Here is a 7,008-nt window from a genome sequence, read left to right as displayed (position 1 = left end):
ATAGCTAATTTAATTTAAATTTAATAATGAAGTCGCCTATTTTTAGTTTAATAATATAATTCTTTTATAAAGATAATATTTAGTATTTTGAATTCAACGATTATCTTAAATATATTTTAGATATTTTATATTTAAAATGAGATAATTATTCAGAATTTGATTATATTTATCTATAGTTAGTTACACTAATTCAAACATGGAGCTTTAATAAGTTGTACATACGAACAATTTACTTGTAATATTGAATTTTAAGTAATATGCATCAATATACGGTACTTTATGCATAAAAAATAGTTTTTAAGAGTTTTTATCAAATGTTTTATAATATAGTATAGATTTTGTTTTCTCTAAAACTAAAAAGAATCTTTGAAAAAACCCATTTATCTTTGATTGTTTGATCTCTTATCCTGTTATTATAATTTATAATAAATAAATCTGAACCGAGGTAAAATTGTGTTATCTAGAAACATCAAAAATAACAAATCGTATGGGAGTTTCTCTTGTTCTACGCTACCTAGTAACGACAAATAAAACAGTAAATATGTATTTTTTTAGTTTTTCGTTAATTCTAAAGAATAAAAATAATATATTTTCATAAATGATTTGTTTTGATCTTAGTCATCTTTCAGGAATTAAGATATAATATATTTTAGTTTCTTCAAAAACTAGTCGTGATCTTTCATCCATTAAAATATAAAAAACCATAATAAAACATTATAGCTTCTGCATATGTTGTACATTGCACGAATTTGAATGTGGAGATTGCACATAATCCCCTAATCCATGGTGTACATTGTTCTCTTCATCCTTTTGTATGTACTTAGGCATACAACATCTGCTGTTTGATCACCTGTTGCTGACTGTTGTTTTGTGTTCCTGCGAATAGAAGTCATGTATCATCTTGACCTTACACTACTACCACAAACGGTATCATATGGCTACTTGAAACAGCATATTGACCTTACACTACTAACAACTGCTGTGTGAGTTTGAAACAGAAGCTGTCTGTAATACAAGTATACAACAGGCAACAACTGCTGTTTGATCACCTGCTGAGTGCCTACTCCTGTATTTCCATAGAACAATGTTGAATATTAAATGGCTATTTGATCTTCTTATTTGTTCATATTTAAGCTAACAACCTAACAGTAAGCATCCAGCAACCGTGATCAACAATAATCTTAAAAAGCATTTGACATTTGCTCTTCAGACATGAACAACTAAGGTATCATATGGAATCACATCACTTTGTTGTAATCGTAAGAAGGATCGATTGAATCCCTAGTAGGCTTTTTGCTTAAATCAGGTTTCGGGCGGGTTCAAGGGTAGATATTGAGATCCTACCTAATCCGTCTAACCCGATTTAGTTTTCGGATTCGGACATCGGATTAGTTTTGGTGATATAGTTCGGATCGGTTTTCTTCGGTCGGGTTTTCGGGTAGGGTCGAGTTTTGCACAACCCTAGCAGTCAGCACCTGGTTTCGAACTCATGAAAGATGATATTTCCACTACACCCCCCGAACGTTAACTAATGCACCACAATCCAAGTGGTTAGATAAAATCATGTTGCTTTAAGCTGTTATTTGTTATTGTATACATCAAAGTGTACGAAAACTGTGAAATCACTAGGCCTTTCAAACTACAGATTTGTTCAAAATGTAATTCAAACCTCATTTCAGTTCAGAGTTAATATTTAGATTTTATAGTTGTTATTTTGAAGTTTTTGTATTGGATTTTGTATTAATATCAATAAGTTATGCTTATTCTCTTGTTGCGATATATTTTGAGATGATAGCTTGTTTTTGGAGTTATTTTGAAATTCGGGATGTTACAAGTTGGTATTTGAGCCTAACAAAAGCAAGTTTATCCCTCTATCATTTTTATATTTATTTTCAACAACTTCTATAAACTAAAGAGTAAAAGACTTAAACGAAAACACATTCATTTTACGAGAATGCAAGAACACATTTTTACTATCGTCAATCACATATGATATTATATTCCATCACATATGGTACATATGTAATACTAAATTAGAGACACATACGACTTTTGACTTGACCTAGGTTGAGCCCTTGCGGGCCAAGTCCCTCGTACACCACTCGGCTACCTCACATGTATTATCACATATGATAAGGGTGTTCTTGATGTGATACTATAAATCTATAATCCATTCACAAATAATAGTAAATCAGATACATAGACGACATTTGGTGTGACTTAAGTAACAAGACACGTCGTCCACACACCATCCGGTCTCCTTCGCGTTTATCATATGCGATAAAAGTGTTTATAATAAAATCGACCACACTTTTAGATATGCATAATAATTGCAATTTTTTAGCTAATTAAATGTCAACTTTACTCTCAATTATTTTCTAACTCTTGAATATTTATTATGCATTAATTAAAGATAAATTTGAGAATTTAGTTATGTAAGTGCTTACAGGATAAATTTCCTAATCGGATGAACATGACAATGACAAAAATCTTATCGGATAAGAGCGATGAGAAGGATTGATAGTCTTACCCGGTAAGTAAAGATTACGACTCAACTACAAGAGTGGTGCCTGATTGGTTTGAGCTTGGCTACAAAGATCAAAAGTATCTGGAGGTCCCAGGTTCAAATCCAAGGAGGAATAAAAATCCTTTTGTGACCACGGAGGTTCAAATACGGTGACTCCGTCTGCAAAGCAGGTGGTCACCCTAGGATTAGTTGGCTCGCATAGCGGTAAGTGTTTACCCAGTAAATTGTTGCATTCAATACGTTTTGATATACTAAAATCTTAAACATCAAAACAAATTATAGCATTGACTTCTATAAGTAAACATTTACCGGGTAAGCATTTGAATAAACAGCCCCTTAGTTTTTTTTTTTTTTTTTTTAGTTGAAAGAATCTTGGTCAACAAAATCTAAACTAATCCGATTGTTATTAAGTAAAAGTTAGATTGCAGAATAATGAGTATGATGACAACTTTTAATGGTTCTCATAAATTATCTAATAACGTTAAATGATTGTTTGGATGTTTATGGAATTCTTAATAGATAAATATTTATCAGGCGTTATTAATTTTACTGAGTGAACATGACAATGACCAATAATCTTGGTAAGAACTAAGAATCATAACAAGTACGAAGAATATTAATCCAATAAATAAGGAAGAAGACAATTATCTGGTAAGCATTTACTAGATAAAAAAATCTAAAAACAATCAATTTTAATGGTTGAAAATGTTACGATGATACAGTTACCAATTTGAACAAGAAAACGGAGCCCATGTTCTGAGCCCCAATTTGAAAGCCCATCAATTTATCAAATATTTCCTAAAAATAAAAAATAGTAGTTACTGAAAAGTAAAATATAAAATATGAGAACAAAAAAAAAGTTGTATAATATTTATACAGTAATTTCAAAAAATAAGCTAAGTCATGGTTGACTAAGGATGGTGATTTGTCTCGACTCGGCGGAGAACCCAACTCATGCAACTTGAACGGAGACGGGGATTCCCTGTTAAAACGGGTCCCGAGATCCCTGGTAGACTCAAACTAATGGATATTCTTCATGGGGTTTGATCGAGGACGAAATATTAATCCTTGGAAGTAATGGAAATTCACATAACAACTTTTTGTTAAAATAGAACCTTATACGAAGGATCAAAAGCAAACTTCCCTAAAATCCTTGACCGACTTCACGTCTAATATCCAAACAGATAATTTTACAACTTCCCTTTTTCTTTATCCCTTAATGCAGTTGCCTTGAAATACATATTTCTTAAAACAAAATAAGGGTTAGACTAGTGAGGAAATTTCTATCAGTTTATCAATCCAGTATAAGCCAATTAATATAAAAATATTTAAATCTATTAGTCATAAGTTGACACCGAGACTCAACATCCCTCCCAAGCAACTAACCTCAACGGTCGCCTTTCAAATATCACACACATCCCAATTAGATTACAATCAATATCAGTTGTGGTCCATCATACAAAACAAACTCGTGGACATTCTTTATCTATAACCATCCCGCATGGACCATCACTGTCCTAACGCATCTAGCTTCTGTTGTGTAAGTCCTTTTATCCTCATAACCAATATTCACCACATGTTTTAATTCCCTAACAACATGTGCTCAGAAAACGCATCACATTTAACGGTAATAATTCAAACGTACCAATCTTGTAGAATGGCAAAGTAATAACCATTTAATAATATATGCAACATGTCAGTTTGAAAATGGTTAAAAGAAAACACACCTTGATAACAAGTATGAAGATATAAACTCTAGTTAAAATGAGATATCACACCCGAACACTGAAATCTGAATCAGGTAAGCCAACCCATGAAACAGAAGTAAACTCTACTTGAAAGCAACAAATAAAGATCCTCATACCTGCAGATTGATTCCAACCAATATTAGCCCAGTTTAGAAACAACCAATTTGGCCCATAACTAAAATATGGTCTGCAATTTAAATGTCGGGCCAGCTCCATAATCATATTAATTCAATCTAGATCTAGAATCGTATTGGGGTAGATGAGCAATAGGGTGGTTTTTCTGAAATCACAATTGCTTGGATCGTGTATATCACTTTCCAAATCAGATATTTCGACCCCATAGCATTGGGTTGTAGGAAATTCTGAATATGAGATAGTCCAAGAAGGAACAATCTAATTTTTTAGGCACAAAAATATATTACCTTACTGTTGTGTTTTGAATATTCTAAATCCTTAGATCCGAGAGCCAAAAACGAGGGTTATAGACCCAAGACAGTTATGGAAGATTATGAGAAGGTTAACAACAGTTAAGAACCAAAAACATCGGTTAGGAACTAACCATATGTCAAGAACCAAACGAATCAGTTCCAACAAGCTGCCTACTGTGGCTGTGATGTTTTCCATAACACTTCTTCCATAGAAACTAAATTCTGGTTCGGGGCGCTGCCCCCTTGACCCCTGTCTTTTGGTCGTACCAGGATCAATCTAGTCTTATACAAATGTGCACTCCGCACATCCTAACTTGCATAAAAACTAAGTAAAGATCGCCTTTAGCTCTCATATATTTACTTACCCCTTACACCAAATGAAAACCGATGACACTAAAATCACCAACAAAGCCGCCCCGTTTGTGATTTCTTCTCTACAATCTACCTGACTCACATGCAATGCTTGAAGCCTAAAGGGTTAGATCTTGGCCGACTTGGGTTGATTTTCGACCCTTTTTCATGGAGAGTTTACAACAATTAAAGTACAGACAACCATATTCCTGACGTTTTAACACTAATCAGTAAGTAAAATTTGACCGAAATAGTTGAAGGTTACGTAACTAACACTTACGCAACTTGCATAACCACATCATGCAAGTTACGTAAATGCTACTTGCATAATGTCTATGTAGACAAACAAAAAATAGACATTAAGCCAGTTACGTAAATATTATTTTCCCGAATATTATATTAAAAATAAATTATACAAGTTACGATAACTATTATTTATATATCAATTAATTTATTAAAAAATAGCTACAAAATTCAATAAAATGAGCTTATCAGCTATTTTGGTTGATTCCCCCCCAATCAAGCTCTGGTCCTCAAAATTTTTACCCATGGCTGCGACGTCTCATTTGAGAGACAACACATCAACATCTATCATCCTTCAGTTTTCTAGAATTATTGGACCCTGACTTTGCACATATTTTCACGTTGGTCCTCAACTTATTAGTTTTTATACATATATTTTCTTAAATTTCTGGTGTTACATATAATAATTTAAAACGTATTTTTCAAGTTGATTTGACACTTGAAGAAAATGGTAAAACAAGTATACAATTGTAGTGATTAAGGTGATAACTTAATAGGTATAAATTACAGCTCATTGATTTGTATCAATGATGAAAACTTGGTTGGTATATGGTATCAAAAGTCGTGTACCATGGTACCAACTTATTTAATTTATCTTTTTGTTTAATTAACTAGTTGTGTACCTGTGTAATTCGGCGGGAGCTGTGAATTTTAACGATTTTGAAGTTTTACTGTTTTTATTATAGAAGATTTAACGACGATATAAGTTACACTTGGTCTTTACATATTAATACAATTTGAATAAAATAAAAGTTATGGTTCCAATTACAGTCTATCGATGAAAAAAATTGTATGACACGTTTAAAATCCAACATATTTAAACGACTCCACATATGTGTTCGATTTGCACCAAGAGCAAAGAATCAAGAGATCGAGAGTTCAAGAACAATTGAATGAAAGATGAATCATAGAACTTTTAATAACTCATGGTGAATATCAGTTTGAATCTCACCTTGAGGGATGAGAAGAAGACATAGAGGTATGAGTGAGTGAAATGTGTTAAAAGTATCTTGAAAACATGAAAAAAAAAAAGGTAATAATGTGCATTGGTAACTTGTGCTATATATTATTTTAATTGTAGATTGAGAGATTTTTAAGACTAAATGCATAAAGTAGTAATACTTATTGCATTATGAGTTGTTTTTAAGACTTTGTGTGCATTAAAAATTGTTTTTAAGACTTTTGATAAATCTGTTTTATAAGGTAGTATAGATTAATTATAAAAATAGCTATAGATTTTAAAGTTTTATACTATCAGCTTTTTTGTTTATGTATTTGAATGCTTGGAACTGTTATTCATCATAATTAGAAACCCTTAAACCTGATATCTGTTACTTAAAATATCATTCAAAATTTAAACAAAATAACAAATTTTCATAAATATGATTAATATTAAATATATGATTTTACATACTAATTATAAGCGGTTAATACACGGTATTAAAAAAAATTGACGTCGTATCAATTTGATGTAATGGAATGAAAGTTTATTTAAATCATCTAAACCTGTGGAAATGGAAATCATTGATGGTGCATGTTTGATGTAATGGAATGAAACATTTCTTAACAAATTGTCAATTTTCATATTTATTATTCTATATTTTTTTTTATCATTACCTAAAATAACCCAAGCCTTCTTTGTTAAAAATTC

The sequence above is a fragment of the Cynara cardunculus genome (genome assembly GCF_001531365.2).
Source record: "Cynara cardunculus var. scolymus isolate 2C chromosome LG 13, CcrdV1, whole genome shotgun sequence".
Lineage (NCBI taxonomy): Eukaryota > Viridiplantae > Streptophyta > Magnoliopsida > Asterales > Asteraceae > Cynara > Cynara cardunculus.
This window is presented reverse-complemented; position numbering follows the sequence as displayed.